The 14697-nt window shown below is 38.3% G+C and overlaps 1 protein-coding gene across 2 annotated transcripts in view; it reads left to right on the plus strand.

Annotated features, from left to right (window-relative positions):
* tw (Protein O-mannosyl-transferase 2) overlaps window positions 1-14697 on the plus strand; it is a 2413568-nt gene that overhangs the window by 2360141 nt on the left and 38730 nt on the right. The window lies entirely within an intron of this gene.

Genomic DNA, 14697 nt, shown 5'->3' on the forward strand with positions numbered 1-14697 from the left:
TCAACGGGCCTTGGTATACCCGTGTCCATTTGGTTGAAAAGAGCACCTGCAGTTTGGTTTTCTAGGGCTTGCGCACGGCTCCTAGTTACGCGTTGGTTGGAATCTAGTATCCCTAATCCCCCAGTAACTCTGTCTTCGGTATAATTCCTTTTTTCAGACATTCACTGTCTGAACGAAAACAATTGCAGGAAATTCAAAAATGTGACGAGGTACCCTAATGTAACTAACGATTCAGTATTCCCAAAAGCGAGCGCCTACTAACGCGCAACCCCAAAAAATTAGCACGACAATAAAATTGTAAAAAAAAAACCAATGAAATGCAATAACAATATAAAATTTCACTAAAACAGTGGGTATTTGTTTTGACGATAGAATTAACAGAAAAAAAGGAAATCAGACAATCTAGGGGAAAATGAATTCACACAGGATCCAATGACCAAAATGTTAATGCAATATGTCTAAAAACAATCCAAGTATTAATAAGTGTGGGTGTACATATATATTTATGTGTTGAAAATTCAAGTTATGTGTGTAGAATCTGCACTGTAGATTTTTTATCTATACTATAATAAATCTCTAGAAAATCGTGTCTCTACATCCAAGATTTCTAAAAAAAAATGAGTGTACTTAACGTTTGGAATGTCGCAGAATCCATCGGCACCACTTTTTTCTGTTTGTCTGTATGATAGCGATAATCTCGGAAACTAACGAAGAGACTTACACAGATGGATAGCCTGTAATCCAGAAGGGAATCTAGAACTTATTTCATTAAAATCGCGTGAGAAACAAAAAAGATATTGTTGTTTAAGCTATAATTAAGCTACTTTTAAGGATTTTTTTTTTTTTGAAAAACGAAGGAAAATGCACTTAGTCTCCAAAAAATATCAAAGAATGCCTTTGCAAAGTTTTTTTTCAATTTCATATAAATTAAAAATCAAATTCATGAATAGATACAGTGGCGTACCAAAAAAAAATTATTTCACGCTGCCATATTACGATAATCGGTTAAAATGAGGTTACCTAAAACCTCTAAATATGCGTACAATATGGGCATAAAACAATAGAGGAAGGTCAAAGGTTTCATTTGAATTTTGTGATATTTCGATAAATTAATCGATAACTGAGTTATCGGTCAAAATGTATTTTCTCCAAAATCTATAAATTTACCTACAATATGAAATACTTTTAGCTAAGATTTTAAACCTTTTATACGCGTTAATCAGGGACTCAAACCTTTTGGTGCAATTCGATTTATCTATTCGCTGACACGTGGCGCAAAGCTTTCGTGTGTACTGAGATGCTTTGGTAGGTGTGCATTTGGTTGTCGTACACATACACTAAATAAAATTTTCGTAAATGATGTAATGCCAAATGTCGGAAAGGTTATTTTATATGTGCCCATTTAATTTTCATTGCATTGCATTAGTTGCTAAGAGGTTAAGACTAATGCGATCACAAGTATCGAGTGAAAATTATGAAACGAGGCTTTCGGCAAATAGAGAACGTATAGCATTTGTCAGGTCTATGGAGACTCCTTCCGAAAGTGATGTGCGCCGACATATTGATAGTGAACGCCATGCTTTGTCGCGCGAATTGGAAGCACCGCACGAAAGAGAAATTCGTCTTAGTTTGCAGCAAGTTGGGACTAATTTAAATCGATTTTTTGAAAGCAGTGAAGGTCGACATACACGACTCAGCACTGACCGAGAGCACCATGTATTGTCTCGAAGTTCTGAACCTGTTGTCGAGAGAGAGTCCCGGCTAAATGATCAGCGTATCCGCTCCGCAAACTTAAGGTCACAGGAATCAAGTGACCATATGGACAATAGGCAGATGGCTGATCGTGAAAGTCATGCGCTGTCTCGGGAATTAGAAACCTCACCTGAGAGAGAAATTCGTTTAAGTACGCAGCAAGTTAGGACAAATTTAAATCGCTTCTTGGAAAATGAAGAAGAACAACTTATACGACTCAGCAATGAAAGAGAGCGCCACATATTGTCTCGAGGTTCTGAACCTGTTGTCGAAAGAGAATGCCGTTTAAATGATCAACGCATCCTCTCAGGAAACTTAGGGTCACAGGAAACAAGTGACCAAAGGGCCAATAGGCAGATAGCTGATCGTGAAAGTCACGCCCTGTCTCGCGAATTAGAAACCTCCCCTGAGAGAGAAATTCGTTTAAGTACGCAGCAAGTTAGGACAAATTTAAATCACTTCTTTGAAAATGGCGAAGAACAACTTATACGACACAGCAATGACCGAGAGCGCCACATATTGTCTCGAGGTTCTGAACCTGTTGTCGAAAGGGAGTCCCTGTTAAATGAGCAGCGCATCCGCTCTGCATGTCCAAGGTTATGCTAAACAAGTAATGAAAGGGTCGATATGTTGAACGCCGATTGTGAGCATAGGACATCCGAAACGTTTTCGCATCGTGAGGAACGTTTGATTAATGATCGGCATCGCCATAACATTACTAGAATGCTGGAAAGTAGCAACCAACAACGCAGCAGTATAGTTATGACTGCAGAAAATTACGAACGCCTACGTGAAGATCAAGAAATATACAGGGCCAACGAGAGGGAAAGAATACGCGGAATACGGCAGTTGGAGGCAGAAGAAAATCGCCAAGTTCGCCTGCATGTTGACCGCGTGCGACATACGATAAATAGGGAACAAAATGACTCTGAAGAGCTTCCCCCAAATACTGATGTAGGTAACGGCTTACTCTCCTGGATTGCTAAGACAAAAAGTGCTTTTGCATATAACCCTTAACCTTTTAGATTATGCTAAATACTCATTAATTGGCGAAATGAATTTGAAATGCAGATTTTGTGAAGCCCTTAAATTCAAAAAAGAAACGGTTGGAATGTGTTGTTCCAATGGAAAGGTCAGTTACGAAATTTTCCCAAATCCGCCTGAAGTTTTGAAAGATCTGCTCAACGGTGATCACTCGCAGTCAAAGCACTTTTTAGAAAACATTCGTGCATATAACAGTGCATTTCAAATGAAATCTTTTGGAGCAAAACAAGTGACGGAAGGACCTTTTATGCCTACCTTCAAAGTTCAAGGGCAGGTTTATCACCTTATTGGTTCATTGTTACCCGAAAATGAGCCAAAGTTCCTGCAAATATATTTCGTAGCGAATTATGAAGATCAGGCGGCTATTAGAAACGAAAACTTTCCACAACTTAATCGTAGTCTGATATCTGTTCTGCAAAATATGATACATGATGTAAATCCATACGTTCGCGATTTTAAAAATGCCCTTGATTTCGTTCCCGAAGAGCAAAATAATAATTATAAATTTGTTATATGTGCTGATAAAAAGCCCGCAACAGAACATCCAAGAAGGTACAATCCTCCTACTACAAATGAAGTTGCAGTTGTTTTAGTTGACCAAGAGTGTGAAAGGCGCGATATTGTTTTGCGCACTCATGACGATCGTCTTCATCGTATATACGAGACACATCGATCATACGATGCGCTTCAATACACATTAATTTTTTGTCACGGGGAAGATTGATACAACTTTGAATTACATCAAATTAACCCTACTACTAGATTGCCAAACCCACATAAAAAGTTGTCGTCACAACAATTTTATACATACATGCTACAGATAAGAGCAAACAGTTTTGTATACTTGCAAAGATTTCGTGGAATATTTAATCAGTTTATCGTCTATATGTATGCTAAAATTGAAACCGAGCGTTTGGTTTACATACGGACTAATTAAAGACGTTTGCGTGCTGAGGAGTATATGCACTTACGTGATGCTATGCAACAAGATGGAGGTACAGAAAATTTGGGCAGATTAGTAATACTTCCGTCCAGTTTTACGGGAGGTCCACGATACATGCACGAACGTACAAAGGATTCTTTTTGCCTCGTTAGAAAATATGGAAAGCCTGATCTCTTTATAACGATGGCAACAAATCCGAAGTGGTCTGAAATTACACAGCACCTTTTTCCTGGTCAAGATGCATACGATCGGCACGCCATAATAGCTAGAGTGTTCCACTTAAAACTCAAAGCTATAATACGCCTAATTACAAAGGAGAATCTGTTTGGGTCAGCTTTGTGCTTTATGTACAGCGTTGAGTGGCAAAAACGAGGTCTACCACATGCACATGTACTTCTCTGGTTGGAAGACAAAATACGCCCTAACGATATTGATAATGTGATAAGTCCCGAATTTCCAGACAGCAATACAGACGCCACACTCTTTGACATAGTAAGAACACACATGGTCCATGGTCCTTGCGGGATATTAAATAGCAACTCTCCATGCATGCAGGACGACCGATGTTCGAAAGATTATCCAAGGGCACTTACAGAACACACCATAACGGGAGAGGATGGATATCCCTCTAATCGGCGATGGTCCCCAGAAAAAGGTGGGTTTATTGCCACTTTAAGATTACGTGGTGAAGATATAATTTTGGACAATAGATGGGTCGTACCATATTCATCTGTACTCTCCAAAACGTTTCAGACCCACATCAACATGGAAGTGTGCAGTAGTGTGTATATGCAAGTATATAAATAAGGGCAGTGACCAGGCAACGTTTGCGTTAAGGAATGAGAATGACGAAATAACTAGATTTCAATCAGGGCGTTATATAAGCTCTTCAGAAGCCGTTTGGAGAATATTAAGCTTTCCCATTCATGAGCGATATCCCCCTGTAGTGCATTTGGAAGTTCATCTAGAAGGAGGGCAATTGCGAAAACGTGACAGATCGAGTAGAAAACCCGAGGCAAACCACTTTACTGGCATACTTTCGGCTTTGCGAAAGAGACAGGTTTGCGAGGACATTAATGTATGAGGAGGTTCCCTCTTATTACACGTATGGTAAGCAAAGAGGTGTTTTAACCGCAGGAAACGGGGCAGATCTGTAGATGGGGAGCCCGACATTTTTAAGGAACATGTCATTGGACGTGTATATATGGTTCATCCAAACAATGCCGAGTGTTTTTACTTCGCACTTTTTTGGGAGTTGAATATCCCACTTTCCGCGATGCTTGCCGAGAACGCCACTTGCTTGACGATGACAAGCATTGGGATGATGCTATATCCGAAGCAAGCATTAGTGACAGTCCAAGCCGGTTGCGACATTTGTTTTGCGTTTTAGCGGTATTTTGTTCTCTATCGAATCCTATGGCTCTGTGGGTAAAACACAAGGATAAGCTGTCAGAAGACTATCTCAGAAGCATGCGACGCCATATTGAAGGAGAAATTAACAACGTAATGCGGGACAGAGCTGTTAACCAATGCTTAAACGAACTTCAGAATACAGTTTTACAATGGGGGGGGGGGGGACTTACTATCCCAATACGGCTTACCCGAACCATCTATAGACGGTGAACGCGTGAACAGGGAATACGCAAGCGAAATTTCGTATAATCATACAGAACTTGCGGACACTCTACGTAATGGCATCCAACGTTTAACGGATGAGCAAAGAGGAGTATTCGAACGCATTTGTTATAGTGTCGATAATGAAGTAGGCGAGATTTTGTCTTTAGATTCCCCTGGTGGGACAGGAAATACTTTCCTAACTAAAATTGTTTTGGCAAAGGTGCGAGCGCAAGGCAAAATAGCTCTGGCAGTGGCTTCATCTGGTATAGCTGCAACTTTATTACCTGGTGGTAAAACTGCCCATTCCATGTTCAAAATCCCCATACACTTAGATATCAATGAATATCCAATGTGCAACATAGCAAGAAATTGCGAAAAAGCCAGCGTTATTCGTGACTGTGTGTTGGTAATATGGGATGAATGCACCATGGCGTACCGGACAGCCGAAGAAGCTTTGGACAGAACGCTGAGGGATATACGCCAAAATGACCAAGTTATGGGTGGTGTTACTTTTCTCTTTTGTGGAGATTTTCGGCAGATACTACCGGTCATACCACGCGGTACAAGAGCAGATGAAATAGGAGCGTGTTTGAAGAGCTCATATTTATGGTGTGACATTAAAAGAATGCATTTAACAGAAAATATGCGCGCTCGAATCGGAGGCAACATAAATGCGCAGAACTTCCCCGAAACTTTGATAAAGATTGGAAATGGTACATACCCCGAAGAAGAGGGCAAAATTACACTACCCGATAATTTGTGCCGTACCGTACATTCTTTGCAAGAACTAATTTCTACTGTTTATAATGATCTAGGAGTCTGTCATGATAACTTTTGGCTTTGCCAGAGGGCTATCTTGACGCCACGAAATGACCAGGTTTTGAAAATCAATTCGTATATACTCATCGATATTCAGGGAGAGGAGGTCGAATAATTTTCAATCAACAGAGTTTTGGAGCAAGATGACTCAACAAATTTCCCTGTGGAGTTTTTAAATAGCCTTAGTGCACCTGGACTTCCATCCCATAAAATTATTTTGAAAATCGGCGCACCAATTATTCTGTTGCGTAACCTAAGCCCACCAAAATTGTGCAATGGAACGGGGCTCAAAGTTGTTTCTCTAAAACAAAATATAATTGAAGCAGAAGTTTTTACAGGCAGTGGCAGAGGAGAGAGAGTCTTTATACCACGTATCCCCCTTATACCAAACAACTTTCCTTTTAGATTTAAACGTATTCAATTCCCGGTGAGCCTTTGCTATGCTATGACAATCAACAAAGCACAAGGCCAGACGATGAGTGTTGTGGGCGTTGATCTGACTGTGAGTTGCTTTTCTCATGGCCAGCTTTACGTGGCGCTCTCACGTGTTAGTGAAGCAGACAAATTAATCGTCTATGTTCCTAACACTTCCACATCAAACGTTGTTTATAACGAAGCATTATAAAACAATTCTTTTTTTTAAATAAGCATTAAAAATGTTAAATTTTGTATTACAAGTTAACTCTCCACACATACACATACATTCACACTGAAGAGCTTGGAATAATTTTGTTTTATGTGTGCTAAGTATGTAAGCATTCACTTTTATAACAATCATAATGCTATATATGTCTATGTATACGCATAAGTTATTCTATAACAGTTTTATATAATTGGCCTTAATGTATGCAACAATTAAAAATTTGAAAGTCGTAAAAGCTATCAAAATGAATTCTTTTAAAATTATTCACTCAACAAAAAGGTATTATTTTTTCCAACCTAATTTGTAAAAACTAACAATTTTAAAAATGTGTACGTAGTTTTTTTGTCAATCTCAAAACGATTTTGCAAGCGAAATAAACATGTATGTACCCATATATAAAAAAAATTTCTTTTATTCTCTGGTATAATCAACAGGATCTGTAAGTATTTTCTGTTTTATATTTTGAATTTGCATGTATATCCATATATTTATGTAAGTTACGGCTTATAACTTTTAACCGATTGAAGCAATATTTACTGATTTTATTGCATGTTTTAGCGGTAAGCTTAGACAAAAGAACTGAAAATAAGATATGATAATAGAAATGTGGAGGAAGAGTGAAGAAAATACCGAAAAGAAGTTGAGTGCGATATAAGAAGAACGGGATTGCCAGAAAAAGGCACAGAGTAAAGTAAGTGGGATGGACTAAGCAATAAAAGGGGAGGAGGGATAATGTGGGAAAATAAATATTGTTTTATATAAACGGAGCCTGCACATGGTTTCGTGATTTAGGTTAGCAGAAATGTTTTAAAATTTGTTAAGTTAAAGACCCAAGATATCGATATATAAAAAAAAATAAGAGCCACTTTAATATAAATATGCATCCCGAACAACGTCGGGTACCCTGCTAGTATATATATAAATGCCTAAAAAAAATTACTAAAATTTACCCAAAACCCAAGATAAAAAATAAAATGGAAAATATAGGACTGCGTAGTAGGTATTACAAACAAAAAAATTCAAAGCTATTCCGCAAATTAAGGGATATGATAATACATATAAAATTCAAATGTATAGGAATTCACTTTACGTATGTATGCGTATTTTTTCTTTCTTTTTCAAGTCACTAATGAGACATGAAAAGAATAAAAACACCAATATATAACCAAGAAAAAGATTCAATATTAAAAATACTTAAAACTAAAATAAAATTAAAATGTATGGTTTGTGTGGAGGTGTGTGTGTAAAACAAAACTTCAATTCATGTTTCATGTGCCTACAACGTAAATTAGATGCCAATCCCAGTTTTGTGGCAGTGTTATCCGAAGGAAGTTGGTAATCACAAAAAGGAAAAGTAAGTATGAAATAAACTAAGAAACTCTTGGCTGCGAATTGAAAGAAACCCCAAAACTTGAAAACGCAATAAAAAAAAATTCACACAATCCTAAATTATCAACAATAAAAATTGTTACTAAGGGCGAAAATTCAAAAAAAAAATCAAATTTGAAATTTGCTAAAGAAAAAAATCACTGCTGAAGCTGAGTGTGTTTAAGTTTACCTTGGTGTGTGTGGTGCTGCCTTGGCGAAGGTTCGGTGAAGGCAGTATTTCCGTCCGTATCTAGCTACTGTCTAGTCAGTTTTCGTGCTGTCCGTGGAAGTGTGGCACATCACGCTCAAGAGCTAGTCCCTAAGAGTGTATGCCACACCTCCTCTCTTAACTATCGTGGCGACGACTGCAAACCTCACTTACCGGCAGTGCTGAACTCCCGGTAAGGTAGCTTAAACAGCTCGACACGACCTTTTGCTAACGTCCATCTTCTGGCTAAGTGTCATACCAGGTACCACTTAGTCAAATTGCAAGAACCCGAAGAAGGAACCCTGGTATGAACACTTCGCTAATTCCTATCTTATTGTCATGATGACACTTGTCGGCCAGGTGAACCCAAACGACGTTGCCATCATGACGGTCCCTGTCCAGTCAAAAGACGGAAAGAGGGATTGGGATCGGAAGGATAAGAAGGATTTAAAAAAAATCTAAGGAAGGTAAAAAAGGATTAAGAAATTTAAAAGTAATTGTTGTATACCGGTGTAAAGCAAAAGACGTGCTCTTTATTGCAAGCTCGATTAGCAACTATTTTTATTTAGTGGGATGAACTCCATACGAATATACGTCAATAGATGTATAAAGATAAGTCAATAGGTATAGGCATATGTTTGTTAATAGGTATAGATAAACATAAGGGTGCGATTGCATAGGGCAGCACATAACACGCCTCTCTCCAAAAAAAAAAATTGCCTTATTGTAATATTTGAATATAAACATACTTTGAAGTACAATAATATTTACATAGTTTTATTAATTCAAATGGCAATTATTAATTCAAATTTAAAAATTTTTTATACTCAGTTGAGCAGAGCTCACAGAGTATATTAAGTTTGATTGGATAACGGTTGGTTGTACATATATAAAGGAATCGAGATAGATATAGACTTCCATATATCAAAATAATCAGGATCGAAAAAAAATTTGATTGAGCCATGTCCGTCCGTCCGTCCGTCCGTCCGTCCGTCCGTCCGTCCGTCCGTTAACACGATAACTTGAGTAAATTTTGAGGTATCTTGATGAAATTTGGTATGTAGGTTCCTGAGCACTCATCTCAGATCGCTATTTAAAATGAACGATATCGGACTATAACCACGCCCACTTTTTCGATATCGAAAATTGCGAAAAACCGAAAAAGTGCGATAACTCATTACAAAAGACAGATAAAGCGACGAAACTTGGTAGATGGGTTGAACTTATGACGCAGAATAGAAAATTAGTAAGATTTTGGACAATGGGCGTGGCACCGCCCACTTTTACAAGAAGGTAATTTAAAAGTTTTGCAAGCTGTAATTTGGCAGTCGTTGAAGATATCATGATGAAATTTGGCAGGAACGTTACTACTATTACTCTATATGTGCTAAATAAAAATTAGCATAATTGGATGAAGAACACGCCCACTTTTTAAAAAAAAAATTTTTTAAATTCAAATTTTAACAACAAATTTAATATCTTTAATGTATATAAGTAAATTAAGTCAAAATTCAACTCCAGTAATGATATGATGCAACAAAATACAAAAATAAAAGAAAATTTCAAAATGGGCGTGGCTCCGCCCATTTTCATTTAGTTTGTCTAGAATACTTTTATTGCCATAAGTCGAACAAAAATTTACCAATCCTTCTCAAATTTGGTAGGAGCATAGATTCTATGACGGTAACTGTTCTCTGTGAAAATGGGCGAAATCGGTGGAAGCCACGCCCAGTTTTTATACACAGTCCACCGTCTGTCCTTCCGCTCGGCCATTAACACAATAACTTGAGCAAAATCCGATATATCTTTACTAAACTTAGCCCACGTACTTACCTGAGCTCACTTTTTCTTGTTATAAAAAATGGGCGAAATCTGACCATAACCACGCCCACTTTATCGATATCGAAAATTACGAAAAATGAAAAAAATGCCATAATTCTATACCAAACACGAAAAAAGGGATGAAACATGGTAACTGGATTGGTTTATTGACGCAAAATATAACTTTGGAAAAACCTTTGTAAAATGGGTGTGACACCTACCATATTAAGTAGAAGAAAATGAAAAAGTTCTACAAGGCGAAATCAACAGCCCTTGGAATCTTGGCAGGAATACTGTTAGTGGTATTGCATATATAAATAAATTAGCAGTACCCGACAGATGATTTTCTGGATCACCTGGTCCAAATTTTGGTCGATATCGCGAGAACGCCTTCACATATACATCTAAGGGCCACTCGCTTTTAAAACCCTCATTAATACCTTTAATTTGATATCCATATCGTACAAAAACATACCAGAGTCACCCCTGTCCCACCCTAATGGCGATATCTCGAAAAGGCGTCCACCTATAGACCTAATGCCCCCTCCCTCTTAAAATGCTCAGTAACACCTTTCGTTTGATACCCATATCGTACAAACATTCTAGAGTCACCCCTGGCCCACCCTAATGGCGATATCTCGAAAAAGCGTCCACCTATAGACCTAGTGTCCACTGCCTCTTAAAATGCTCAGTAACACCTTTCGTTTGATACCCATATCGTACAAACATTCTAGAGTCACCCCTGGCCCACCCTAATGGCGATATCTCGAAAAGGCGTCCACCTATAGACCTAATGCCCACTCCCTCTTAAAATGCTCAGTAACAGCTTTCGTTTGATACCCATATCGTACAAACATTCTAGAGTGACACCTGGCCCACCCTAATGGCGATATTTCGAAAAGGCGTCCACCTATAGAACTAAGGATTACTCCCTTTTAAAATACTCATTACCACCTTTCATTTGATACCCATATCGTACAAACACATTCAGAGTCACCCTGGCCCACCCTAATGGCGATATCTCGAAAAGGCGTCCACCTATAGACCTAATGTCCACTCCCTCTTAAAATGCTCAGTAACACCTTTCGTTTGATACCCATATCGTACAAACATTCTAGAGTGACCCCTGGCCCACCCTAATGGCGATATCTCGAAAAGGCGTCCACCTATAGACCTAATGTCCACTCCCTCTTAAAATGCTCAGTAACACCTTTCGTTTGATACCCATATCGTACAAACATTCTAGAGTCACCCCTGTCCCACCCTAATGGCGATATCTCGAAAAGGCGTCCACCTATAGACCTAATGCCCACTCCCTCTTAAAATGCTCAGTAACACCTTTCGTTTGATACCCATATCGTACAAACATTCTAGAGTCACACCTGGCCCACCCTAATGGCGATATCTCGAAAAGGCGTCCACCTATAGAACTAAGGATTACTCCCTTTTAAAATACTCATTACCACCTTTCATTTGATACCCATATCGTACAAACACATTCTAGAGTCACCCTGGCCCACCCTAATGGCGATATATCGAAAAGGCGTCCACCTATAGACCTAATGCCCACTCCCTCTTAAAATGCTCAGTAACACCTTTCGTTTGATACCCATACCGTACAAACATTCTAGAGTCACCCTTGGTCCAGCTTTATGGCGATATCTCGAAAAGGCGTCCACCTATAGAACTAAGGATTACTCCCTTTTAAAATACTCATTACCACCTTTCATTTGATACCCATATCGTACAAACACATTCTAGAGTCACCCCTGGCCCACCCTAATGGCGATATCTCGAAAAGGTGTCCACCTATAGACCTAATGCCCACTCCCTCTTAAAATGCTCAGTAACACCTTTCGTTTGATACCCATATCGTACAAACATTCTAGAGTCACCCCTTGCCCACCCTAATGGCGATATCTCGAAAGGGCGTCCACCTATAGACCTAATGCCCACTCCCTCTTAAAATGCTCAGTAACACCTTTCGTTTGATGCACATATCGTACAGACACCCCTGGTCCACCTTTATGGCGATATCTCGAAACGGCGTCCACCTATGGAACTAAGGATCACTCCTTTTCAAAATACTCATTAACAGCTTTCATTTGATACCCATATCGTACAAACACATTATAGAATCACCCCTGGTCCACCTTAATGGGGACATCTCGAAAAGGCGTCCACCGATAGACCTAAGGCCCACTCCCTCTTAAAATGCTCAGTAATACCTTTCATTTGATACCCATATCGTACAAACAAATTCTAGAGTCAGCCCTGGTCTACCTTTATGGCGATATCCCTAAATGGCGTTCATCCATAGAACTATGGCCTACTCTCTCTTAAAATACTCTTTAATACCTTTCATTTGATACACATGTTATACAACCACATTCCAGGGTTACCCCAGATTGATTTTCCTTATTTTGTCTCCATAGCTCTCAAATGAGTATGTTATGTTCGGTTACACCCGAACTTAGCCTTCCTTACTTGTTTTTTTTTTGTTTTTTGTTTTTTTTTGTTATTGTGATTTTGTGATTACTAATTCATTATTACATCACAACTTGTACATTCTAAAACTTATATCTAACATCAATGTTCCGTGGACGTAATGACCTGTGTTCATGAGTATTTTCATTACCCCTTGACATATTGTCCAACTTATTTTCATTCTCATTACATTCAGTTCCATACAGAGATTCAGAAGATACGTTATTTTCCTCAGCAACCGCCGATTCATCTGCTTCAGGTCTTCTGGGTTCCTGATCCGGCAACTCAATATCAATGCCCCGTTCTGACGCTTTTTTAATTTGATCAGTATGTCTTTTAATTAATCGATTGTTATGATCAAATATACAATTATAAGACCGTGGACCAATTTGAGATTGAACTGTCGCAGGAGGCCAATTTGCTTTGTTAGGATTTTTGTAATCTCTGATGTATACCTTATCTCCTGAACTAAACTCTACAGATCTTTTTCCTGGATAATTTTTTTTACTATTTTCTTGACTATGTAATATATTTTCTTTGATTTTAGGTGGTTTGACAAAATTAAATCGAATTTTTATAAATCTACCTAAAAAGAGCTTAACTGGTGATTCGTTTGTAGTACAATGTTTCGTTACTCGATAATCCATTAAAAATCTATTCAGATACATATCGAAATTTTCTGCGCTGCCGCTGCTGAAGTTTGCCATTAAAGATTTCTTTAAAGTTTTTTATAAAATTTTCAACCTGACCATTCGTTGATGGTTGTCCCGGCGAAGTAAGTACGTGATTGATATTGTTAAATTTTAAAAAAGTTTTGAATTCCTCAGATACAAAATAACGACCGTTGTCACTAACGATTGTTTTGACAATACCGAAGCGGCAGAAAGTTTGGCGAAGTTTTGATATGACAAAGTTAGAAGTCATGTCTTTAGTTTTAAAAACTTCAACCCATTTCGAATAAGCATCAATGAGTACGAACAACTGAAAACCTTTTATAGGCCCCGCGAAATCTATGTGTATTCTACTCCAAACTGAGTCAGCCGGCTCCCACGGAATTAATACACTTTTGTTAGGACTCGGTAGGTAAAAGCTCCTGACATGGAATGCATTGCTTAATCAAATTTTCTATGTCATTATCAATTTTTGGCCACCACACATATGATCTTGCCAGGGCTTTTGTTTTTACGACCCCTAAATGTGAGTCATGTAGCTGCTCCAGTAGGTACTTTCGCAATTTAGATGGAACTACTGCTCTGTAACCCCATAGCAAACACTCTTGGTCTACAGTTAGCTCAGTGCTTTTGTTAACAAATGGAACAAAATCACTGCCTTTCAGGTTTTGCATTGTCCCCATTGTTACAGCAGTACATACTTTTGATAAAATCGGATCTCGACGTGTTTCACGCGCTATATCTTTGAAATTAATACTAAGAGCGTTTTCCGCTTTGATATGGAATATGTATGATTTTTCTTCATAATATTGTTCAAAGTCATGCTGTGGAAGTCGTGACAAATTGTCAGCTTCATTTAATGATCCTTTTATGTATTCAATTTTATAATTGAAACCAGATAATATGAGTGCCCATCGTTGCATTCTCGCTGCAGCCATCAGAGGAAGTCCCTCGTTTTCCCCAAATATTGATAAAAGTGGCTTATGGTCCGTGCGCAACACGAAATTATGTCCAACTAAATATTGTTTTAGTTTGGTTATTGAAAAGATTATGGCAAGTGCCTCTTTTCTAATGTGCTATAGTTCTTTTCACTTTTTGACAGGGCTCTTGATACATATGCAATAGGCTTTACGCTTCCGTCTTGAAATTTATGAGACAAAATTCCCGCCACTGCATTGTTAGAAGCATCCGTCGTAAGGACTATAGGGATTTCAGGGTTAAAATGAACCAGAACTGAATAAGAAGTGATATCCCTCTTAATATTTTCGTATGCCTCTTGACATTCACGAGACCAATTAAACTTTTCATCTTTTTGTAAGAGTTT

The sequence above is a fragment of the Eurosta solidaginis genome, chromosome 1, assembly GCF_040869045.1.
Source record: "Eurosta solidaginis isolate ZX-2024a chromosome 1, ASM4086904v1, whole genome shotgun sequence".
Lineage (NCBI taxonomy): Eukaryota > Metazoa > Arthropoda > Insecta > Diptera > Tephritidae > Eurosta > Eurosta solidaginis.